At 40.5% G+C, this 26,851-nt stretch overlaps 1 long non-coding RNA gene across 2 annotated transcripts in view; it reads left to right on the plus strand.

Annotated features, from left to right (window-relative positions):
- The first annotated feature begins 3,052 nt into the window (after positions 1–3,052).
- LOC135306141 (uncharacterized) overlaps positions 3,053–26,851 on the plus strand; it is a 31,140-nt gene continuing 7,341 nt past the window's right edge. The window contains exon 1 of one of the 2 annotated variants that reach the window (XR_010366983.1): positions 3,053–3,517. This is a non-coding gene — a long non-coding RNA (uncharacterized LOC135306141). The remainder of the gene's footprint in view (positions 3,518–26,851) is intronic. The other variant, XR_010366984.1, reaches the window with a different exon arrangement.

Consider the following 26,851-nt stretch of genomic DNA (forward strand, 5'->3'; position numbering starts at 1 on the left):
TAATAGCTGGGAATTTGGTGTCAGAACTGGGACTTCAGTGCTAGAGCCAAAATACACAGCATTAGAGATGGAAACGCTGGGTAAATAGTGGTATTGCAGTGGAACTACTGCAGGCAGTGGAAAGCTGCAGTGAAATTCCCCTCAGCTGAAAGCAGAGAGTGCTGCATAGTTTCCAACCATGTTTTTGTTGGTTGGAATCATCTTCAGGATGCTGGGGGGCTGGACTTCAGCACCAAAAGACCCCATTCTTAAAGTATGGACTTTCTTTCTTAAAAAAAGTGGGATTAATTATGATGAGCGGGGTCTGCAAGCCCTGGTCACATGATATGAGAGCCATGAACTTGGTGTGTCCAATGGAACATCATTAGACTTATTGATTTAGGAGCAGGCTGGATGATGTGTACTTGCAGCAGCTTCCACTGGTGATGACATAGCCATTGATGTTATAAAGCCATGAGAATCATCCTGGATTTGTTAAAACAGTTAATTTATGAGAGCAAAAGAGAATGGGTGGACCAGCCACAGAGGACCGTGAAACCTCCATGCAGAGCTGAGAAGTCACCCCGGGTAGGTATAATATGCCAGCTGGGCATTCTCCTGCCATGTGGAGCCACAGGGCCAGCGCATGCCAGAATGCTCTGCTGGCACGGCATTCCCCTGCAGGGCAAGGTGGCTGGGAAACACTGCATTGCAGAGCCACACTGGGCAGCAGCACTGCCGCTTCACTGTGCCCCCCCAGGTTGGTGCTGGCCGGCCCCAGCCACTACGAAATGCGCCCTACTGAAGTGACTGACTGCTGCAGAGCAATTGTGGGGAACAGCGCAGCCCCAGGGAATGGCGGAATCCCAGCAAACAGACAATCTGAGGGCTGTCCACGCCACAGCTGCTGACAATGCCCAGAGAGATAGCAGAACAGGTGACACAATCCAGCCATGTGGAGTCATGGCGACCACCATGGCCCCAGCAATGTGTGCAGCTCTGGCAGCGCCGAGATGCTCCGTGCCCACTCCAGACTGCTGTGCTGAGCTGAGTCACTACCAGCCGCCACGGGCTACCATATCGCCAGTCCAGCTGGGTACATCATTCCACCCTGGTCAGGAGAACAGCCTTGTGGCAGCCATTCCAATCCCTCCCTGCACTGCCAAGCTAGGCAAGAATCCCACGGCCATGGCGCCATGCCATGTGGTCACTGGGACTGCCCCTCCACCTTCCTCACCGGGGCTTCCTGCACCTCCCATCACCATGGAAACATCAGGACCATCTCCTCCCGAGGCTGGGTGGCCCAGCCCCAGTGATACACCCCCAGTTTTGTGGAGCTTAGCCATGCCTCCATCGGGAGACGTACCTACACCACCAACCCAGTGTACATCAGGGGGCAGAGCCCTGCCCCCAATCCAACCTCCATGGTACACAGCTACATTTTTGCACTAGATATTAACTGAAGTTTGTTTTTAAAATATAAATGCAGAAAACCTCTCCCAACCTAGTTCATGGCCCTGATCAAGCCATGAACCTGGCTGGTAAAGAAAAATATATTAGTAAACCTACATGACTCTATGCAAACTTTGCAAAAGCTAAACATTCCTTTGAGTTACAAGAAATTCTCATCTGGAAGAGGTTCCTTTAGCTCCTCATAGTGAAAAAAAAAACCTTAACAACCTCTTAAATAATCTTTCCTTATTAATGCTGTTAAAAATCCATGTTTTATTCCTATTTTTAGTTATTAATACAAAGAATAGGGGTAAAAAGGTTGGGGTGAACGTACACCCTCCTTTAAGTCTAAGGTAATATAATGTGCTCATGTCTTTCAGTCAATCATATAACAATACTATAATCCTATGATGTTCAGCTACCCAAACCCAAGGTAAATACATTTCAATGGACAATGGGACGTGTTGGATATAGTAAATCAAGGCAACCCCGATGAAGGGAGATATTATGCATCTGACTCCATTGATATCAGAAGGCTAAATAATTACTTTATTATACTATATTATATTAAAGAGATACGTACTATACTACATCTGAACTGAATCTGCACAAGCACTCAACTACACTGAGCTGCACATAATCTAGTGACCGTCAGCTGACAGTCTCAACACACACACGTGGATTCAACTGGTCAATGAATCAAAACACTCACACCAGAATCCAATTGCCAAACTCCTTTAGGTAAACAATCTTCTATAATGCATTGCACTTGTGCACAATAAGAGGCTGATTAATTGAGATAAGGATTGTTTTTTTCTTTCTCTGAGGTTCCTTGTTGCAATTCCCAGAAAATCCTTGGGAAGTTGTGCCTTGCTTTTCTCTGTGAAGAGAAATGTGGCCACAGTTAGATACCTACTAGATGTGTCTGGCTTACATTATGTCCTGCTCGGAACCACGGACAGCATCTGCCTGATAACTCCTCAACAGACATCACAGAAAAGCCTTATGGAAATCTGGGGCTCTTGAAGTGACAGTTCATATAAAGACTTGGTTTGTTTACAAATTATTTTTCCTGTTTACAAACTGGTTTTCTGTTTACAGATTTTTTTTTTTCTAGTAGTTGAGTTTTTCTTTAACAGTTTAAAAAGTTAAGTAGTTTCTTGGCTTTTAGTGATAAGTTGTAGCTTCTAACCTCTAAGCATCAAGCCTGTGACATGTTAGCCTAAACTCTTGCCTAACAGATCCTGGACCTGAATGCTGCAGCCCCAGTGATACACAGTGTCATGCAAATTAAACCTTTGCTGCCCTTCTGTCACCCTGTTTGCAAAGGGCCCTTGCAAATGGGTGAGAGAGAGCAGGTTGCAATTTTTATAAAGACAGACTGGTGAGATGCTGCCATGTATCATAGTCCAAGTTAGCTTGTACTAGGCAAATTAACCAGCCCCTGAGTTGACTGACACGGGCTTTGCCCAATCATATCTTTCCTAAGGCTGCAGGCATATCACTGGTCCAAGACTTTGGGGGGCGTAAAGATCAGACCAATAGACTATCCAGACTGGGTTTTTCAAATGCCCTTTATAAGGAAGAGCTGGAGAATAAACACTCTCTGTTGCCACATGAACATCGGGTGAGTGGTCTCTTTGTCTCCACCCACTCCCCCATGCGCTAAGAAACACAGGCATGAAAAGAATCACCTTTAATGTTGTGAAGTCAAGCACCTAAAAATCTTGAAAATTGTACAGCTAAATAATTTCTGTAAACTACATTTTCCATTTTTAAGGCAGATGGAAAGGAACAGTTAAATAGGAGGGAACGAGGACAGTGCTTAAGGTTGTAGTTTACAGCTACCAAATAACACATGGTTTATTTGGTGTATAGAGCACTGACCTGTTAGTGGATGAAAGAATAACATATGTCAAGTCATTTAATTTTGAAAAAGGGTGTTTGCCTTGTTCCTTGAAGAATATGAAAGGTGAATACTGAGTGGGAAGGTGCAGGACAAGGCAGATGTGCCCTCAGCCAGCTGGATTCTGCACAAGAAAATGGACTCTTTGCCTGGCCTTCTCTGGTGAGCTCCTCAACAATGGTGAGATCAGTGACTTGACCCAAAATTTCTCATAAGCTTTTTGCTAAAACTCCTTTCACATTCTGGACACTTGTAACTGTGGCACAAACCAGGGCCATGATAGTTTTAAAAATACTGAGTTTCTAATGAGCGATACTTTCAGGAGAGAATTATTGTAGAGTCCTCAGATTATTCCCATTCTTGAGACTGCTGTCATGAAGATACAGTAAATTTGAGGAGCAATTGGAAAAGAAAGCTCAAGTGCAGTGGGCATGGAATATGTTTTCCCAGTCTAGGAACAGCTGCAGTACTTAAGATAATGCTGCCTTTTCCCTCATTTTCTTATCAACTTCTTATTTTCCATATGCTGAAAGCTGTGTCATCTCATCCTTGCAGAATTGATCATGCAGTGATCATTTCTGCTTCATTGCAAAGTCAGCTAAGTCAAATTAAACAGCTTTTATATTAAAGAGCCACAAATCAACTCATATGACTTTGTACTGAAGCTGGTGAAGAGCAATTGTGTAAAAGAGTACTTTTTGGAAAAATTATTTTGGATGGTTGTCTTCAATTCTACTGTGAAAAGCACACAGAAGAAACTAAGGCTTCCAGAGCAGTATTTAAAATGTACAGAATTAGTAAGCAAAACAAACAAAATTTACTAGATTCCTCATTAGTTGAATCCAGTTTAATCTCTGTAAAGGATGTCAAGGATGAAGTAGACTCAGATGAGACTCAGGATGGCCCAGTTGTGTCAATCAAGACTACCATAAATCACGTGTGTTAGTGGACTGAACTGGTGTTGTGTTTGTAATCTCAGTCCTGGTCTTTCATAAAGGGTTTAGGTTGCACCTTTACAATATTTTTAAACAGCTGATAACCTGCATCATGAAGTTGCTACTTTTTATGAAAGCAACATTAAAATTTCAGGTGTTCTGTCTTCAAGAAGTGTCGTCTATCCCTTACCTCCTTGATTAACACAGTCTGCAAATGTGTCTGGTACCAAGGAGGGGTATTATTCTAGGCTTGGGTATATCCAGGGCTGGAAAATTGTTACGACTCTGTTCCATGTGGAGCTCTGAGGTGAAAGTGTCTTCCAGTGAAAACACTATGATCTCTTGACAAGTACATTTCAAAATCTCTCTTATTGCTTAAGCTGGGAAAACCAATGGTGTTCACAAACATCCATGAAAGCAGTCAGGCAGCAGTCAACTCTCTTGTTAGCAAATTTGCCAGGAGGATCAAAGCTTAAACCAGTACAGGCATGTGGCCACATTTCTCTTCACAGAGAAAAGCAAGGCGCAACTTCTCAGGGATATTTTCTGGGAATCGCAGTGAGGAACCTCAGAGAAAGCAAAAACAATTCTTATCTCATTTGCTGCTCCTGTGTTTGTGCAAAACTAGAATGCAATATGGAGATTGTTTACCCAAAGTGATGGTGTTTTGTTTCCTTGGCCTATCAGGGCCAAGTGCATGTCCAGACTGTCAGTCAGGAGACAGTCACAGGACTGTGTTCAGTGAGTTGAGTGCTTGTGCAGTTTCAGTTTAGATGCAGTGTAATATACTATAGAAAAATATGGTATAATAAAGTAATTAATTAGCCTTCTGGTATCAATGCTGTCCTCATCATTTCTCCCTGCATCATTTCTCCCTGCCATGGGCGTCGCGTTGAATCCTATACAGGCATTCCCTGCTTCTGCAGAGCACTGGTGTCTAGACTGGGTTTGAACTGTGTAGAATGTTTGCAATACTGCTGGAAACCATGTACATAAAGGGAGATGTACATGGTATTTAATTCTGGTATTCTCTGTTTCAAACTGCTTTTTCTTACATTGGACCACAGGAAAGAGACCTCTATGCAAGAATCATTCAAATACATAGGGAAACAGATCAAAGCACATTCCTGTTGCAATGAAAAATCAACACACACATTTCACATTTTTGTTGGAAAGCACTGTCCACAATGAGTACAATATTAGTCACTTCTGTGTACAGTTCCTAAAACAGGGTTTGACAGGGCAGGTGTTGGTGTTTCAAGCTGACGCTTTGGTGGCAAGTTTTTAATCATGTTCTTCTGTACAAAGCTCATTTATTTTCCTTGTCCTCCCCTTTTTTCCCCCTTCTTGCCCCTTGCCCCCATGCCATCAATTTATGTTTATTTTAAGATTTAAATATCAGCTGCCCTGTGGATGTTAATATTCTGTTAATGTTTTTAGGAAGTACAACCCTCCCAAACTCACCTGAACTTAAGCCAGGTTCAAGTACAAATAAGTATAATGCACAGATTTGAATCATTTTGCAGTAGGTGCATAAAGGCATGGCACAATGTTGGTAATTTATGGGAAGTGCTCAAGAACTGTCTTGGAGCATGGCAGTCCTACCCACTTTCCTTGGGGGCTGATGTCTTGGTTCCCATGTTAAACAGTAGTAATATACTCAACTATGAAAATCACTTTTGAGCCTGAAACAAGAGAACACTTTTAGCCTTTCAGATGCTGTTGCATTTGAAAAATATTCATTTTGACACAGCAATAGGCAGCTGTATTTTGGAGGGGTTTTTGTTGGCTTTTCAAATAGTATGAAATGAAAAAAAGGATGTACAGTTTCTTGTCTGTTACAGTTTTAAGTCATTTACCTCTTTTCATTACTAGGATATTGCATGTGAAGCATGTGGCCATTTTGTATTCTGAATTTGGAAAAGTTTTATTGTAAAAATGAGTTTCCTGCTGTGCTTACTGCTATATGCACAAAGACATGTGAATGTATAGTTGCTCCCATTCCTGTGGCTACAATAAATCAAAGTGGGAGAACTCTCACTGTGCCAATCAAATAATAAAAAGAAAGATGGCAAAGTTAAGTTTAAGCAAGTTGGAGAGCCCAAGGCAAAAGGAGTTCCCTCTGCTTTTGGAAAGGAGAAGGAGTTTTTGTTGGTCCTCTGGTTAACCACGATGATTCTGTGCAGTAGTGCTGTGCTCATCCAGATCAAATGGCCTTCACACACATATCCTCTGTCACTGTGAATTTTTAAAGACTCTCTGATCAAAGAAACTGTTCTGAATGCTACATTTCTTAGAAATGTGTTTACATCCTCTTGGTTCAGGTAAGTTCATTGTGCTAGAGAAACTAAAAACCTACTTTATATTTTTTCAGACACTGTCTTTTTAAAATGTATTTTATTTCTACCTCAGCTGTTGTTTAGAATATTGTTTAGTTTATCTTAAGGACTGTGAAATCTGACAGGGTTTGGTGCTGAAGTAAACCCCCTGGAGTCAAAGCTCCCCATAGTTAGCAGGAGGTGGGTCCTTTATGGGCAGAGCTGGGGGAACCTGGCTCTGTGGGTTATGGGTGACCTGGTGTGTGTTTGCCTGTTGGGTTGAATACAACAGCCCAGGAGACTGTGTCCTATCTGATTGTTGCATCCCCCAGCAGACATGCAATGCCTGCTAACTCTTTCCCTTGAGATCTTTTTCTTCAGTGGCACACCAGGTAATCCAGCCAACATCAAAGCATCAAAGCCGCATTCCCGTTAAGGTCTGATGTATATTTCTCACTAATCACCTTTTAGGAATATTACACCTGCTACAAAGGCTCCTTTTATGTATTAAATAATTGGGTCAGAGTTTTTAATGTTTTTGGGTTTTTTCATTCAAGATAGATAAATGAAATGGAAGCTAGTTAATTAACTTGAAGCTTTTCTTACCTGTTCTGTTCAAAGTAATTCCAGCCAATATCAGCACAGCCCAGCAGCTGAGTGTACAGGGTGACCTGTGGGGAGGTAAGGTACCAGTGTGGGTAAAAATTCTGCTGTTCTTAGAGTGCAGACTGAACTCAGCTTTCCTCCACTTCAAAAACAAACCCAGTCTTCAGGCTCCTCTTCTCTTTGTCTGCAGAAGATATGTGTATAAACAAATACCTGGGTGTTTCTACATAATGGAACAGTTGCAGTGGGAAAGGTGGATGAATCAGAACATCTGAAATTTGCAAATCAATAGCCTGACATATTGGAGGCAGTTACCCTGCCTATTAAAACAGACCCTGCAGCCTCTGTTACACATACCTTCTCCTCTGAAGTTGGAAGATGGTGTGTCCTACCTCACCCCCTCTGATTAGGACTCAGAAAGACCTACTTTCCACACTTCATGGCTGCTGTATCCAGGAAAAGGGCAGTTTGCTCATTTGTAGCCAGAGGAGAATTTTCCAAATTTTTGTCATGATGCAAGATTTTGAATATATTTTAAAAAAATTCCAAAATACTAGCTAATTGTGTTTTGGTAAGTGTCATGAGGAAATCCAGTATACATGAAGGACCAGGCATAACTAATGGTTCTTATGCTCTAATGTTTTCTGTGTTATTCAAATACCACTTTCCAGGAGAAGAGTAGTTTGGGGTGTATGTGCCACTCTAACTTCAGTTCATGTCTTGGCAGTACTAGGAAGGCTTCAGGGCAGTGTATTTAATGAAGATTGGTGAAATGTGGAATCAGACAATGAGCTATTTCAGCTCCTAAGCTGGGGTGGTGGGGAGTGATTTATTTTTTCAATTCTCTACTTGTTTTCCACGTGGCTCTGAAGTAATCAAGGCAGATGCTTGTGCTGACTCCAAAGACCAGAGCAGTGTGGGAAGGAACAATGTGACAGGCCTGGATAAGGATGGGGGTGGTGAATTATTTTTGGTCAAAATTGTGATAGTAGATCTCTAGAGAGACAGTGAGAAGCTTTGCTTCTAGCACCCAGCAAGGACCTCCCTCAGCAGGCAGTGATTTCTGGGTTGAGGTCAGCCTGGGCTTATCTCTCGAGCGAGCCGCAGAGGATGGACTTCCACAATCCATGTTTCCCTCCCCTTTTTTCTTGGCTGGATGAAAACAAAAGCTCATCAAGCTTGGATTCTCTTCCTAAACCACTCCTAGGCAGCATGTTTTCTACCTTTATTAGTCTAATTTAAATAATCAAAATATTATTCCTGGCAGTGAGCACAGCTTATAGTTAACAGCTTTTGCTTTAATGCTTTGTTGAACAAGAAACAACTTAATTGTTTGCTTATAGAGAAACATGCACATGTGCTATATTGAATCACTCCTTGTGCTGGTGATGGGTGCAGGTTCATGCCCATAGTTGGTTCTCTGAATACTGATGAAACAGGCAAGTATGTACCAGAAACTAAATTCCTATGTGGTTTTTGGTGATTTGTTGCATAAAGGCATGACTGAAAAAAAATTGGCAAAAGGCTTTTAAGAATTACTGCTTTATCCTTTTTATGAAAGGATGGATTAAAGCTTTCAAATTAAAAATCATTAAATATTAATAAAGAAGAGAGGTGACAGGAATCATTTTAATTTCCTTTGTTACCATAGTTAATGATAGCCTTAGGGCAGAATGAGAAAAACATAGAATGTACTAATGGAAATGTATCCATTAGAACTGTACTATTTTTGCTTCCCTTGACATGAATACATAGCTAACAAAAATACTTTTACAGTACAACTGCTCACCCTGTAAATTATTCAAGTAAAAGCTGTCATAATGTATAAACCATTAAAGGGCTCTTGGAGAGGTTCTCCTTCCTTGACATCCAGAGGAGTTCCAGCTCCTTGAACATGGTTTTAATTTGAATCTTAAGCACCCGCACCAAGCTTATCCCTGTAAGTGTGGCAGGAATGGAGTTGGCTCCCTGACCTGATGCCAACATAGCACAGCACTCTTGCACCTGCATAATCAAAGGGGAGGGTGAGGGGGGTGTAGGTCTGCAGCAGAGGAGCCCCTGTTCCAGGACAGGGCCAGAGCATGCTTTGCAATGCTTTGGTATTGCTACATTTTACTGCAGAGACAAGCACAGTTCAGACCAGTGAATAGAAGGAGAAGCAGAGCCAAATGACTGGTACCTTTGTCTGTAATGGAATCCACTGTGTAAATGAGAAATGATGCCAAGGTGGTGATGGTGATGAACAGTTACAATGCTGAGCCCTCTCTTCACTGACATCTCTCTCTGTTTTGGTAGGCTAAAGTCCTTTATACATATTTACACTGAAAATTCCTTTATTTCCTCGATGTAGGTCCTGTACTCTGTTTGCTCTGAAGGCGCTACCTTGCAGTCAGCTAACTGCACGATTCAGTCATTAATGTTTATGACACTGAGTAGCTGTAATACTCTCAGGGCCCTACTCATGACTGTTTGTACATGTATTTCCTAGCCTGCATCACAATATATCCCGGTTTATGATTACTAATGCACACAGAAGTCCAATTTGCAAAGCAGAGCAGATGGACACATAATCAGTCTAATGACTTAATGTCACAAATGAAATGCCCTTGTAGTTACCTGTTATTCATTTCTGCCAAGACTGTTTCTGAAACCTTAATACAGACTCTAAGGGCTGCTGCTTCTCTCCTTGCAATAAATGCTGCAGCTCTACCACCACAGTCACAGGGCTGCATGTTGGATCCCTACCTGTACCTACTGCTGCATTATGCCACCCTACTCTTTGGTATTATCAGTATGCCACACAGGTGATCACTTTCTTCCTTGGAAATTTAAAACCTTTCCTGAACACCTTGCTATCAGATAGCTTCCTTGTTTGTGCCATGTGTTCTTGCATTTATTTTTTAATTTAACACCTCCTCCTTGTGCACAAAAAATAATCTTTGTCTTTTCTCTTTCCTCTTTAAACTTTATTAAGTCAGTAGGACTTAGAGACATGTTTAACTTTTATGTTGTGCTGGATTAATTTGTTAAGTTAGGAGTTCAGAAACTACCATGACCTTACTTATTCCTTCCGAGTTACCAATTTTTTTTAATCCCTCTAAGTGTCTTATTATTAAAATAGTTAATTCTGTATAGCTTTTCAAAAAAACATACTCAGATGTGCATTTTGGTGTGCAGGGAGAAGAATGTCTCAGTTCCTATGGTGCTTTCTAATGGACTTGTAAGAATGCACTGAAGGGGGCAGTCATTCTGGCCTGAGGATTGTTTGCTGATGTTTGTAAAAAAGAATAGGTTTTCAGCTGATAACCTCACACCTATGGACTTCTGCCATTTCTGTGTGGCAAAATGTTTCCTATTTTACCTCTTGAAAAGAATCAATCATCAGAAGAAATAATTGCTCATTAGAGCAGATGGGAGTGGGGTAATCACGTGGCATCAAATTACTTAATAAGCTGCTGGTCTATTAATGTTGTCCTTAGTATGTGCATTGCTGAAATACGAAGCACTTAAACTCTTTCTAGTCTCTACTTTGTCTTTGCACTTTTTCAGAAAGTTATAAATTAGGTTGTTAACTAACTGATTTGTGTGATATGCTTATTAAGCTAGTCATTTTCTGCATCAGTTGTAAATTACCGTCTTTTATTTTGCCATCTGCATAATTATATTTTACCCTTTTACCTGTGTGTATGATTTGTTACCCTGACAACCTTTATCATTCCAGCATTTTTGTGGTTTTGTCAATTTTTCTCATATGAATGGGATACAGAAAAATAGATACATACCCCAGCGATACAAACTTTTAAGTGACATGACTGTCTAAGGCTGAAATTAATTAACATGCCTGATTGATATAAATAGAAAAACTGTTTTGTAACTGCACTATGTTACAAAAGTAACCTTTTTGTAAACTGGAGTTGATATGGAAAAATTGGCACTAGTTGATCATATGGTTTTTTCTAATATATTTACCCAGTTGAATTTATCTCACTCCTAGAAGTGTGGGCAGCCATAGTCCTTGCAGCAATAAGTAGTTGAATACTAATATTCCCACTGATTATTTCCTCTTTAAAAAATTGCTTTTTAAAAGTAGCTATCTCTGATGTATCCATCCCTTGGAATTTCTGGTACAGGGTGGCTTTTCAAAACATGTTTCAGGATATTAATTCACATTTGCTTTAAGAAGATGTTTTCTGCACAGCTACTGTATAGTAGAGGTGAAAGGACAGAAATTTGTCTCTTTTGTATATGGATAGATATCCCTTGCTTTATCTTTATCTCCATACATAGTGAGATGATAAAATGAAACAAAGGCAGAACCAAAAATGTGTCTGTATTCCAGAGGAGATGATAGAGCTTTACTGGTATTAAGCTTAAATTACATGTAAAGGGCTTTATTTGCAATTTTACCTTATAAATGGTGTGCCACATCAGGCATTGCCACATAGAACCTTCATTGATATGGTTAATGAAATAGGCAGTGATAATGTCTTAAAACAAAAATGAGAAGATGTTATCTGAAACCTGCTGTGTTATTGTTACTATAGGACAAGTGACAACACGACACAGATATGCTGTTTCTCTCAAGGTAGGAAAAAAGGAAGTTCATTTTTTTATTTTAACATTTATAGATTTTTAAAGGTGACAGTGGATTGGAGGGTGAAAGTGTTACTTTTCTAATGACACTAGATAAACCAACAGTTTATTAAGTTTCTCCTCCTCCATAAAGGAATGCAAAACAATAAGTTGTTTACAGAAAGTGTGTGAGAAAGTTTGCTACAAGAATACAAACATCAGAAGGCTTAGAAAATCTTAAAAAATCAGAGCGACATGTTATGTAGAATTTTTTTTTTTCCGCATGAAGTTACACCACCAGAGAAAGAAGTTAGGATGTATAAGAGGACTCATCAATCTGTGATGAAAATGTGTAAGGCATATTTAACTCCAAGATTGTGATTTATTCATTGGGTAATAACTCATTTTCCAAATATCTAGATGTTGTCATGGTAAAGATTAAATTTGTTGAACTTTTAAATTGGGATGTGTAACTAAACACTGCAATTTCTATAGATTGATGCTTGTGAATTCAGCAGATCAGTGGTTTTGTTCTGTTAAGTGTTATAATCGGTTTTGAGGGACAATTTTGCAGTTAGACTTTCAGATTTCTCTTAGATATTGCTTTGGTTCAGCTTGTGAACAGCTCTCTTTTGTTAAGCAGTGATTTGTGGTGAGCTCATCTCTGTTTTGGTGCTTGTTTGGGTTTGTTAGTGATTTAGAAAGTTGGCAGGAAGCCCTGAATTTGAAGATACACAGGTTGAGGGTGTTTATTGAGCTGGAAGGAAGGGCAGGACAAATTTTCCCACTGTTCCATAAACTAGATATATCAGAATTTTTTTTTTCTTTCAGACTTGAACTCCATGAATGTGGATTTTACAATCTATTAATTGGATGTAAGGAAAAAAAAAATCAGCTCTTCATATTGATTTAATAATGAAATATATACCCATAGTTTAAAAATACTGTGTATAGTACTAGTTTTTTAGGTTTTTCTCAATAAAACTTCAGAGATGGGATCAGATATGAAGAAGTAAAGTTTATTAAAGAAAAAATACCTTTTGGAAGGCACAATCCTTGAAATCTTGTCTTCTGGTGGTTTTCAAAGGTAGCTGCATCAATATCCCCAGGATGGGAGAATTCACTTGCTAGACCTGAATTTGGAACAATTGTGAAATATCAAGGAAAAAAACAGCAAGCACAATCAACATGAAATGATCTCATGCATTTCTTTCACTCCCTGAAAAGATACTGTGAGCTGCGTTTTCTTTCATTTTTCTGGCTGGAGTTTATAATAATTTCCCTGATCAGTGATCTGAGCACTGGTCTGCAGTGTTTAAGTCCTGATGTGGGTGACAAGATCCTTTGAAATACAGTTGACATTTCTATTGCAGATTTTACTATCAGCAAAGTGCTTTAAAAGAACACATGCTGCTTTATACATGAAATAATAAGTAACAATGATAGATAATAGGTTAGAGAACCTGACCTTCATTTAAGAAGTACTTATGTGGGGGTATTTCAGTAACTGGTAAAGTGGTGATGCCAATGGGCACCTCTTGGACAAACGTGCTTGTTTGCTTGTACAGAACATGGAAAGGACTCTTGGAGTCAGAAACAGAGCCCACAATACTGAGGAAAAATCAGTAACTGCAACCAGCTTGGTAAATTTGAGGCTGCTGTGGCTTTCTGAAGAGTAGCTAAGTGTTCCCTGCCAGCAACATGCAGTTAAATGTTTGTTTGTAGGAGAAAACAATAACAACAAAAACTTTGAAGTATTAAAGCCTGATGTAAAAGGACTTGAAAAAATCCTTAGACTAAAAAAATAAAGCCCATCTAGCATACAAAGTGATTATAGGAGTTTAATATAGCTATACAAATAAAAAACTTTTCTCATAAAACAGGTGGTAGTGAAACCTTTATGTATAAAAAATTCTTATTTCCCCAGAATTTGAGGCAGATTGTGCTTTCTCGTGAATTTCAGAGTTCTAAATACAAAATTTGTATGAAACCCCCCATATTTCAAGTAACATTTGAACTGCAGTGAACTACTAGTGAAGATACTTAATTTTTTTACTTACTTTTTTTTAGTCATCTTATTTTGGGAAATAAAAGAGCTGTGCTAAGTGATGGTGCACTGGGCTTTCAGTAACTTTTCTGCCCCAATGAAGGTGGAAATAGCTCTGAGCATTTCTTAGATTTATGTGTGGGAGTGAAGTCAATGTCCAGAATATCCAACATTGCAGTCAATATAAATTTTCCTGAGTATTTATTGAAATGTCTGAGTGTTTTCCTGCAGTGTCTGCCAAAGCAGTAGCAATGCTGCACTGTCATATTGTAGGTGGCTTTCCTGAACAGAGTCAAGAGGCTTTGGGGTTTTGTGGTGTTTGTTTCTTGGAGAGAGGAGGGAGATCAAAATAAACCCCAAGTAGCTGTCTTTTCCCTTCAATGTGGTGTCTCCTTCCATTTTTCCCTCTGCAGTTACACTATGAAGTTAATTCAATAGCAGAAGCCAGAGAGGAGTGAAGGCAATGTATTTTTCAGATCAAAGTTATTTTTTATGTAGTTTTTTTTTTTCAATCTTAGCCTTAAAACAAGCGCATCTCAAAAAAAATTAATCTTATCTGTTAACTTGATGGTACAAGTTTTAACCTTACATCCTGAGCATGAAGAACAAAAACTACAGCACAGAGAAAAATTAGAGATGAACTTTTTTTTCTTTATTCTTGATTATAGAGTTCAGTGCTTGCACTGGTCCCTTTGCAGAAAGAGCCCTGTAATCACTTTTTGCACTTCCTTTTTATGCTCTCCCACTACTCAATTAAGAACTCATTAAACTGCACACCTGCAGTGTCTTTAACCTGAACTGCAGTTTTTAACCCCCTACTTCTACATAATTCTAATTTAGTCTGTGGATTGCCTGACTTGAACTGAGGAAAGTGACAGTAAAACTAATTTGTGACAATAAAGCTTCTGTATTGTTTAAAGCCAGGCCAAACAAGAACTGAAAGGCTTTTTGTGAGTACAGAGGACTAGAAATGTTATATATCATGACTTTCTGAGTAGATAGGATGAGACACCATGCTAACTGATGCATGGCTATAGTATATAGTGAATAACTATAGTGGTGTGATGCTCCCCTGGACTGGGGATGATGGAGTGCAGGCTTTTGGGAATGGGCTGTTAATGTTTTGGTTGGATATAACTTGTGAGATGACACTGTGTCCTGATGTTTTTGTGTCCCTTCATGGCATATGAGCTTTGTTAAGTCTTGGAGGAAATGTTTTGATTCAGGTTCATTTTGGAAGATCTGTTGCAAATTGCAGGAGTTCAGGGCTTTTCCATGGTGTTTGATAGAGGTTCCTTAAAGTGGCACCGCCTGTGTCCATCAGTGCTGAGCCATGCTCAAGGAGTGGTGTAAAAATATAGGATTCAGTTAGAAAACACCAGTACTTCATGTTCCCATCTTTTTTCTCCAGCAATAAGATTCCATAATTTACAAACGATCACTGAGGATTTGCTAGTATGGCAAGAGAGGCAGCAAGAAAAGTGAGCTTACAGGTTTGAGCAATGCAACCCTCAGTGCTGAGTGATGTTTTCATACGGGCTCTGGGTCCTGAGGTTTTTTTCTTAATATACATTCTTACCTTGATTTCTTTCAAAGTCTAGCATTTAAAACAACCAAAAAAGGTTTTATAATGCTCCTTTTTTGAAACTTTTTACTTACTGTCACCATAAGATCCCAATGGTAAAGAAGCTGTGAGAATGTATGCTTTGTTTGAATATGGCTTTAGCAACCTAGGAATGATTTTTACCATGTGCATCTGTACACAATGTACTCTGTGCACTTTTTCTGCCTACACTGGACAAATTCTGTGTGGCACTGCCAGAATCATTTGAGTGCTTCCTGTGTTAAAATTTTCAATGATAATGTACTGGATTTGGCTTGCCAATTTGAGATTTCTGGGCCAATGCACCATTAGTGTGATGGGTTCAGTGCTGGCCAATCACCAGTGCACTCACTAGAATGTACTTACTGATTTCCTGCTGTCATACAGGATTAGGAGAAAGGCAAAGCAGGCTCAAAACTTTAAAAGGGTATAAAGACAAAAATTATTTACAGTAACTAAAAGAAAGAGTAATAAGAATCAGAACAAAATGTCTTGGTTTGGAAAGACAAGTGCCTGCTAAGGAAGGCAGGAGCCTCCCCTGAAGTGGAGAATGTGAAACCCGCCCCCCCTCCGCTCCAAATTGCTATCAGTTTTAAATTAAGGGGCTCTCTGACAGCAAATATGGGAACAGGAAATAACAGTTCTTTAATAGGGAAGAAAAATAAAGGATAAAACAAACAATGCAGTAAACTAAAACATCACTGAAAGAGTCAAAACAACCTGACACCCTGTTGGTCAGGGTGTTGGTAGCAGTCCAATTGGAAATATGGCTGCAGTCCTCCTGGAGTGTCAGGTGTGGTTCTGCTGGAGCAGGGATGCTGTAGAAAGAGGTGTAGTCTTCCTCTGAAGATCCAGTGGAAGAAGAAGCAGCTGCTGTTCCTCTGAGAGATCCAGTGAAGAATCTGTGTTGGTATTCCAGAATCTTCAGATTATATCTGGATGGAATGCTTGGCTCCTCCCTCTGGGCGGAGCATGTTCCAATGGGATGCTGTAGTTCTTATCAGTCATGCAGTGACATTCAACAGCCTGTTATCAGCAGATGTTCCCCCCCCACACCCCAGGGAGGAGTGGGCGTGGAAGAGATAAGGGCAATTGCTCAGTTAACAGAAGACAACTGCCATACAGATGGCAAATAGAATACATCTTGCCATGCCACCTGGGACACAAAACCTTCAGGACTCTTCTCCCCCCACAACCTTTTATTTCCCACTGACAATGTAAAGAGACAAAACCTAAAATTTTCAGTATGTTTACCTCTAGAACAGTCTTTCTTCAGTTCACTTATGGAGAGAAGTCTGTCTTGTTAATGTTATGGAGACTTCTCTACAAGAAAACAGTTCTCTCATGGCTCTCAGTTTTCCACAAATAGCAGATGCCTGGGGACATTGGCAATTGTGAAATCCCTCCCATTTTCCACAAGCTTTTCCCACAGTTGTGTTTATGGGTTATGTCAACATATACTGTCAACTGGAATACTGTTTTAAAGATGAGCTGTTTAAAAGCAAAGGTTCTCATTATCTATCTTTGAAATCATCTTAATCTCTAAGAACAGAGATCTTCTCTTCCTGGGGGCACAGGATCTTCATCACTCTTTTCTCTCTCTCTGTTCAAACTTTTTATAGAATCACAGCTACTTTAATATCTGCTTACTTCAGCGTGGAGGCCTTTGTTCGATATCTATAATTTGAATACTTTCTTGTCCCCATACTTTAATGTGTTATAGGGAAAGAAGAGTCCTTCTCCCTAGTTTTACAAGAGGATTTCAGCCCAAAACTAAAGGCATCTCCTCATCCCTCCTATCTGGGACTTGACTTCTTCTTTACTGATCTCACCATCTTCTTGTTGCTCCTCTACATGCATCTTGTTCCTGCTCTCACTCAAGGGAGGCTTGAAGCACTGAAAGAGTTAACATCTCGCCCAGGGCCTGCAGATGGTCACCTGGCCCTGGCCAGGCTCAGTAGATTGAAGCGGGAGCATGGCAAGGATGTCAGCAGCCAGGCCAGAACTCAGCAGCAGCACACCGGGAAGGGGCTGATGGCTTCTCCTCTCCCCTCGCCCGGCAGCTGGTGGGAGGCAGCGGGCACCCTTCGGCAGGAGCTACCTGGCCCAGCCGAGCCGAGACAGGGGCTGGGCCAGCCGTGTTAACTCCTTGCTGGCCAGAAGGAAAAAGAGAAAGTTCCCGGGTTTCTTTTGTCTTTAACATATGTTTCTCACACAGTTCGTGTCCAACTTTCCAGTGGCTGGAAGATTTGCATCACTTCTGTGAATGCCTCCCATACAAAACCACCAGAGCCAGTAAAATGAGGGATGGCAGGAGGGCAGAAAGAAATAGGAGGCGATTGCAGCTTCTTATTATTTAGCAAGAGACAGCAATGACAGCTCAGAAGCACGGGACAGTCAAAGGAGTCATTCTGGGAGGGAAGACGTGCTTGAGAAAGTCAGGGAAAAGGAAGTAGAAATTGAGAGATGGTAGCAGCAGCACAGTCCTAAGCACTCATCCATATTATCCCACACACTTGTAACTATCCAGCCTTGAGACAGATCTCTTGGTGAGATTCTTAAACAGTTTACCTTAAACAAGACCTGAACCATATTCAGCAACATTCTGTTTCCTAGCAAAGGGAACAGGCTGGATTCTAGAGTATTCAAAGGATATTCAAAGTTTTTAACATTTTTCAAGTGCTACTGTAATCAACTTAGAGGAGAATAAAGATTCTGAAAGGCAAACAGGAAGGTGCAGGAAGATGCTCCCCCTCAGGCTATCTCTCTGAGGAGAAAAGGCCCAAAGTGTATTTGTTAGTTCCCAATAGATGGCTTCCAGAAAAAAGAGGGGACATCAGTGCTCTGAGCACATATCATGTAATGTCATCACACATCACAGTAATGTCTGACTAGCAATTCTGGCAGATCAGAAGACAGAATTGTACACAATGCTACAGTGTTTCCCCAAAATGATAACCTTAGTGCAGGCCCCAAGGGTGATAAACATCACCCCAGGAATCATCGACTGCCAGCGAGGTGTGACAGAGCACAACCCTGACAACAAGCACAGCAGTTCAGAGAGCAAATAAATCAATGGTGGCACCACTCGTTATTAAAACAATGCAATAGATGCTTATAACAAATTAACATGCTCGGCTCACATCTGCTGTTACATCAAATCTCCAAGCTCTACACTGGCAGCAAAAAAGGACTGTTGTGATTTCACTTGGATGGGCAACTAAGTACCATGCAGCTACTCACTCACATCCCTGCTGCTGTGGGACTGGAAGAAGAGACAGGGAAGAAGGAAAAAAACTAGGGGATTGAAAAGAGCAGTTTAGTAATTGAAACAAAGTGAAAAATAATAATACTAATGATTAATTATAATAATAACAGCATATAATGCTGCTACTAATAGTAATAAAAGTTAATAAAACTCAGGGTAAAAAATCTGCCAAAACCAAATACTTAATGCACAATACAGTTGCTCTGCTTGCTGACTGACGCTCAGCCCATCCCCAAACATCAGTCAGCCCCTTCCAGGTAGCTCCCCCCTCAGTTTATATACTGAGCATATGCTAAGGAAATGAATTCTATCCCAGCCAAAACCTGGACAATTTGTGAGGCCTGCAAATCATCCACCAAATGTACAGTAACATCCACCTGTAACAATTTTTATAATAAGTCTCTGTTCAGAAAAGCACAGGGACATCTTTCCTGGCTGGTTCTGGCAGGGAGCTGTGCTGCATCTGACAGGACCAGCATTTGGGAGAAGCTGTGGGAAGTGTACTGAAGCTGTGCCTTGCCCAGGGTTAGCAGCTGTCTTTGGGCAGGCTGTGTGGCCAGACACCAGCAGCAGGCTGGTCAGTGCACATGTGCTGCCATTGCTGGGGCTGCTCCTAGGTAAATAGTGCCAACTCTTGAAGGGCAGTGGTGCCTGGTGCTGTGTTTTAGGTGCTTCCCCTGCAGGGGAGATCTGTGCTGCAGATACATGCAGTGTAGAATAATAATCATCTCTCCCACTACTGAGCTCTATTTGGGCCTTGAAACCTTCACTGGGTGTCGGGGATAACAAGTAGATGCTTCTGCCAACTGTTACTTTTACAAATCTGTTAAACTTGCTAAGTGCTTTGAAACCTGTTTATTGCATGAATTTTGCTGGGGAGGAAGGGAAAGACTTAATGTGTAACTTAAAATTATATGTAAGAAGGTGGCAGGAAAAAACAATCAGCCTAATGTTGTGTCTGAATGAACTTTTGTCAAGGACATGAGCAAACACATAATTGTCAGTCTGATCACAGTTCACAGCCAGGAAAAACTGTGTGCTTGCTGGGCACCATCAGGAACACCTGTTAGCCAGAGGGATTCCTCTCTGAGGAGGCTGACAACTCCTTCCCAAAAGGGAGACTTTTTTTTTCAAATGCTGGTGTTTCCCCAGGCTGTTGCTGGAGGTTGCAAATCCAAAGCACCAAAGGGAATCCTAACAAGTGGGAGCAGAGATGCCAAGTGTGGCAGAACTGAGGCACAGCACTGAGCAGCAAGGGAATGCAAGCACACAGCAGGCAGCCATCCAGCCCTGCACGCAGGATAGAAGGGAGACTGGGCCAAACCACAAGAGGAACACAGATCTGCTTCTCTGTGTTGCATGTGCCAGATGTAGCAATTTGGGGCCTTGATCACAAAGTGTAAAAGTAGATGTTAACTGGTGTATATTCTGTAGAAATATTTGGATATATGTGATATTATTACACACACTCCAGAGTAGGCATTAAAGCATTATTAGTGTCATGAATTTGGAAAGGGTTACAGGGCATGAGGCTGTAAAGGAATGATGTCCATTCTATAAAGGAAGAGCTGTAAATCTTGTGGAACTTTCCAGCCATGTAACATTTACTAACAATTGGTACAACTGCTTGAATATTACTCTTATTTTGTTAGCAGTTTATGTGAAATGGTTCTCTTTTGTCCTTTTGGTTGTTCTTTCCACTGGCTCAGTCAAGTAGTTGTTGAAATAATGGTCTCTTAGGGGGGCACAGTTGTTTGCAGCATGGGCAGCATGGAGCAGAACGTGTATATGTGACTTACACAAATAACAACAGTAAACAGTTCATGGCCTTTAAAAGATGTGTGACTTGCACAGAAATTTGAAGGAGCTCAAAGAGTGGCCTTAAACAGTTTTATCAGCCTCCTTAAAATTCCAAAGCTTTTAAAGATGTTGTCTTTGGGTCCTTTGACTGTTAAATATGTATTCCCAGTTTCTTTGTCTTTGTGGAGAAGTTACTAGTGTTAGTTTAGACTCTGAGATGTAGAGTAAGAGGGAAGGAAAATGAAGAATTTCAGGTGGCATGACCAAACCATTTGATAACACAGTAGAAAGAAGTTTATGGACACTTAATCTCGTAATGTTATTTGCTTTGCAAATCTGTCCCACTAAGAAGTTATATAAACTTACAGAAGATCTTATTGAGAATGTGTCCTTATTTCTTTTTCACTGACAGTCAGTAGTAAGGACACCATCCTCTCTGGGAAACCTAAGAGTTATTGAGTAGATTTTAATAGCAATATTAAAGATGTTCTTATTTGTAAAAATACTTATTTCTAAAAAACCGGAGTCACATGAGAAGCTCTAAGCTGTATCAAGCAGGAATTCTTATTGTGCAACAAGTAAAATTAGAGAGAGATTTTCTTAATGGGGACTGAGTTACAATTTAATCATATATATGCCTTTATGCAAGTGTTTGGGTCAAAAGGAGCAATATTTGCTCCGTGGTACAACAGTTGTGTTCATTTGATTACCTTGACTTTAAGCTTTGCAAATGTGATATTTCTTTGCTCAGCTTTCTCTCTAGTGGGTGGTGCTATTTGTCCTCAAACACCACTGCATTGCTCAGTGTGGTGTTTTCATATTTTCTTCTGAGTTGACTAGCAATGAAATAATTCAAAATCCAGGATGTTGCTTGGTAAACAGGATGTACTTGGAAATGCAATATGAGGACTGCCTATAATAATATATAATAATTTCTTTATTGTGCCCCTCTCTTGGACAATCCTGCACATTGTTCTGCACATCTGCTGCCCTATTCACTGCTTTTACTGCAGCAGGTACAGCCTTTCCTAAGGATTTGAATTCACTTGGAAAGAAGCTCTTGCCCTATACACATTTACACCTGTGCTTGGAAATGATACAGGTATTGTCTTCCATAAATTATTGCCAACTTTCATTGGCTGTTTGTTTGATGACAGTGAAGTTCAGCAGTCACAGATGTTTACACTGGTCTCAGCTGAACCTGTTCAGTTTTGGTTCATAGCATAAATCTGTTAATTACTTCAAAAAAAGGGAAACTTCTATGAAGACTGAATGCATATTGAATTTATGCAGGGTCTACAAATATAACATGTAATTCTTACCATGTAAAAAACAAATAACTATGTTACAGTTATAAATTCCATATTGGAAGTACTTTAGCCTTGAAAAGCCTGCCAAGGGCTGCTTCCCACAGAGACTGAATAATAACTACTTTTTAAAAAGGATTAGCGTATGTGGTGTTTCATGGATTGGGGGCCTGATCCTGACTATGACTTTAGCGTTCCACCAAAGTGCAAATGCTAAATAAAATGGGAAGTAAATTGAAAATCTCCTGAGGTAGCATCAAAATTGTTGTAGTAAGACAAACATTAGAAAAAAGATAAAGTTGGTGAGTACTGAAATAAGCTTTTCATTGTAACTCGACATAACTTTTTAATTGGTACCTAAAACATGCAACATAACAAATGAGTTGTTGAGGTCCCAGAAGCAGCTCTTGTCTGTGAAGAGTGTGTGTTAGTTACGGTGCTGTTTTCAGGACTGACTGTGGGTCTTACAACCCTTGCCAATGTGAAACCTCCTGGGAGTCTCTGCCAAGCTGTGTGCTCAGGTTCAGGTCCCGTACGGACTGGCTCCGTGGGAGATGTGCCTTCTTAGCTTACCTTCAGAGAGTCCCCAGAACCTGCGAGCTCCCCTCAGGATGAGCTGCAGAGGAGCTCTGGCTGCAGGATAGGTGCCTCTGCCATGGGGACCCCTGAGCTTCATGAACTGTCACCCATGCAGGTGTGTGCTCCTGCCTTGCCTCTGCTGCTGCCTTGTGCTGCCGTGGGAGGTAGCTGTTTGTGCTGTGCAAGCTCACTAAGCCTATGTGCTCACTGAACATCACCACACTTTGCTTTTTCCAATTTGATGAGGCAAACACCCATCTTCTTCTGTATTTCCTATTTTGGAAGGCAGGATTTATATTTATAATTGTTTGTCCTGACACAAGATTTATAGGACCGTTGTGTACAGTCTTTGATCATTGAAGTCACTGATTTTGTTTCTCACTTTTAAGTGCATATGTATTGAATGCAGGGTACATCACATATGTTCTATCATTATTTTTTTAATTTCAAAATCTCACTGAAATATTAACTGAAAAATGAGATCAAAACTAAAATTTAGCTGATTTACATCTGTGTGGCCTTCAGTAAGGTTGCATGTGTACAGTCAAGGTTTATAAGTCAATTTTAGCCCCATATTTTAAGACTTTAATCTTATATCTATATTGAAAATATTTTTCTGCTAGTGTAAGAGCTTTTTATTGCATTTCAACCCAAAAAATTATAATTTACTGCAAAACTGATTGACACTTTCAATTAAAGCCCTTGTTTTTTAAAAGCTTTTGCAGCTTATTTAAGTGAAAGTTCAAATGCTACTTTGATCTGAATGTCTATTTTTGGATATCTAGAAAAACAAGCTAACAGAGAACCTGTTTCCTTAAATCAAAATACCTTTTTTTCCTTTCCCATCAGAAAGCATTCTTCTTTCAAGGCAGCCTTTAGAACAATTGCATCTGGATCCTTATCCTGATTGTTGGTATTCCATTCTTTGAGCAAGCTGAGCAGCAGCCCCTGTGAAGTCACGCCGGAAGACTGAGATGGCAGTTGCAGAGTTAGCTGCTTGTGAATCAACATGACCAGTGTCAGGGCTGGAGTTTAGCAGGTTGTGCTAATGACTGAGGAGGGTGCTGAGCAAATGTGAGGCACTGTTGGGCAGATGGGCAGTGCCACAGGAACAGAAGGTGCTCCTCAGCTGCTGCAGTCTCTTCAAAGAGGAACAGCCCCACAGTCCCAGGATTGCTGGCCCTGGATCCCAGCCTGGCTTGTCTCCTCAGCACTTCTGGGCAGGCAAACAGGCGCCTCTGACACGGCTTGTGTGTGCTTGGTGAAAAATCAGTCTCCTGTGTCCTGGCTGCTGCAAGCCAGAGAGCTGAGCTGAGAGTGGGGCAGGAGGGCTGGGTGTCTCTGTCCTGCTGGAAGGGAGCAGCTCCTTTGTGCAAAAGCTCAACTACCCCAGAAGAGCTTGTGGGGCTAGGACAGCTGATTTTTTAAAAAATGGGTTGTACAATGACACAGACGATAAAGCTGCAAGTACCTCTTTCACACAGTAAACTAAGAGGGCAACTAACAAATACATTGAAAGTTTTATTTGATTGTTATCACAGGTATTCCTTATGGTGTATTTCCATATGTGTGTGCTACCTGACTATGACCTAAATTGACTCTTCCACCATCTACATCATTAATGAAGTTGAAATGACTTTAAGTACAAAGTCAAGTCATATTACTGAAATGGAATGTGTTGTTATTAACATGTTATCTAATTTGCATAATGAAATCAGATGGCTTTAGAATGTTTAAGCTTTTTTATTTTATATCTAATTGTCATTGTGTCTTTCATTATTAACTACAAAAAGTTACAAGAATAATGTATATGAACTTTTGGAGTGATTGATTTAAAACTGAAAGCCAAAGCAAGTTAAGTGCCCTGTACTGAGGTGGTCTGGCACCAGTGAAGGACAGTAATGGTTTTAAGACTAATTGATTTAACCTTAAACTTATTTCTACATCTGTTCTAAAAATAAAACTGAAAGCTTAAGCTAGAAAACAGACATGTCTTACATAAGTCTGACAAAAGTTCCCTGCATACAAACAGCTCAGTCACCTTGTAAACAATGTAGAAAGCAGATAAGTTTTGCTTCATCTTGCCTTAACAGTACAGCTGGGGGTAAGAATTTGACTTATTCTGAAAATCTGGATGTTCAAAAAGTGATTGTTTCAGCGGAACTAAACAGGCGATGAGCTGTTTGTGTAAATGTGCTAATGGGAGAAGCAGGTAGTTGACAATGTGTAGCTATTTGTAGGTAAATCTCCAGGTGGGCTGTATGTGGACTTTTGCACATGTAGCTGGCTTATAGCATCACCTTTTGAGTTTAATGCCTTTCAAAAATGTCTTCTGGTCCTAAACGGGAAGGAGCAGATCTGTGCTGCTCCTTCAGTAGTTGCTAACAGGTTACAGGCAAAATTCTCCTGTCTATTTCTGGAGCATTTCCTAAAAGGCACTGAAAGAACACAATTAAAAATCCTACTGGCCCTAATGGAGCTGGTGAAAAACCTTTTATTACTCAGTCTTTTGTAGGCTCAGCTCCTCAGGCACCACTGGCTTAAATGTACTGCAAAGTTTATGACCAAGCTTCTTGCAATACTGTGAAAACTGCTTTGAGTAAATCTGTAAAACAGGGACTTCCCAGGAAATAGTGTGGAGCAAATGGCATTGATTAGAGAGAAACACACCACCAAAACCTGGGCACAAAAATTCCTTGAAGAAGTCTAGTGAATTTGTTGTAGTTGTAATTTTGTGATGTGTGTATCTTAGATTGCTGCGGGCCTGCCAAAACATTGGAACTAAATCCAATACAAGTGAGGATAAAAGAGGATGTGAAAAGTGCTGAGGTGCAGACTGCCTGCAGACAGGCCAAAGCTTTGTGGGATTGAAGTGCAGTCTCAGATCCATTCTCTGATGGAGAGCAGCAGAGGTCAGAGCCTCTCTAGTCTCTGACTCATCAGAGGCCTGAAGACGGCTATAATAACTAGATATTACTTAGCACCTGATTTCTATTTCTCTCAGAATGAATTGGCACCTTGTAAAGAAATTACTGTGTTACTATTCAGCGCCTGATTTGCTTTTAGCAGCCTACATGTCTACTTCCCTCTCATGATTAAGTTACACTTTTTACAATTAATCCCAAAGTTTGCAAGTTACAGTTGAAAGAAATGGTTTACTTATCTCTAGTATAGTCCATGAGCTGAGGAAACCAGCAATACCATTAAATCAGAATTCTTTAAAATTAGCTTATATAAGGATGATACCAAGAAATTCAACCTAAAATGTCTAAATTTACCTTATTTTTGATGGGCAAGTGTTAATTGTCATAAGAATTATTCAGGGCTCAGTTGAGGTACTGTAATTAAATTTTAAAGAATAGATAAGCTTTGAAGTTAGAATGAAAGGTATTTAAACAGGTATTACTATTATGAAGATAAAGAAAATATCTACAGTATCTGTCAGGAGTAAGTTTTCTCCTGCCCATAATTTTTATATATTTTTAAAAAGTTGCACAAGTATTTTGACTTGCTAAACAAAAATCCCAACTCCACAAACTCTCCATGACTTTGAAGATCAGACCATACCAAAACCACCGATTATGGCATTAAAGAGGAAAACTTATGATTGTGGGCAATTCCTGGTCTCTAGAAGATACTAAATCTAGACTGAAAGTTCCTCGGCAAAGTAGTAATCCCAGCAGCTCTGTACTGGTTCTGTCCAGGTGTGCTGTTGGCAGGAGTGTCTGACTGCTGATGTGCAGCTGATTTGGCACATGGCAGCACTTTGATCTGTGCTGTTCTGGGCTCAGGGTGTCTCTGGTAGCTGTGTCAGCACTCGCAGGCACTGGGTGTGACTTGGGGTATCCTGCTCAGGGCTGGGAGCTGGACTCTAGGATCCTGATGTTTCCAGGAAGTTCTATGGTAACAGCCAGCGTTTTATGACAGATTTGATTTCCCTTGCTTTGCCACGTGGTTCTGCAGTACTCACATGCTCCAGTGCTTAAAATTACATAGAACCATGTATTGCTCTTTTCCTTCAAGCAAAGTTTGGGCTACATCTAAAGATGTTTCAGGATGCGACCCCTGCCAGGGGAGGGAAGCTTTCCATGTTCTTAGAGTGACAGGCAGATGAAGTTCAGGAAGAAAAGGCTTGTAGCAACCTTCTGAGAATGTGCAGCTCACACAGAGAAACTGAGAAGCTGCTCAGGTGAGCAGGGAACAGATCCAGCCAAACCTCAGAGGTGTTAAAGAGAAAAACTTCCTGAGGGCCACAGGAGAAAAATGTGTGTATTTCTGCAAACCAGAAAGCCAGAGCTGACTAAACCTCTGCTGGAAGCATGAGCCCCTGCAAACACTAAAAGCTCTGCTCCTGTCAGGTCCCTATGACAGCTGGTATAAGGTGTAGCTCTCACTTCCCTGGTCAGGTTACAGCATGGAGAGTCAATGTGGGCTCTGAATGGGTGCACACAATTTTTTATCTGGTTTGGGCTGAAAACT

The sequence above is a fragment of the Passer domesticus genome, chromosome 8, assembly GCF_036417665.1.
Source record: "Passer domesticus isolate bPasDom1 chromosome 8, bPasDom1.hap1, whole genome shotgun sequence".
In the NCBI taxonomy this organism is placed as follows: domain Eukaryota; kingdom Metazoa; phylum Chordata; class Aves; order Passeriformes; family Passeridae; genus Passer; species Passer domesticus.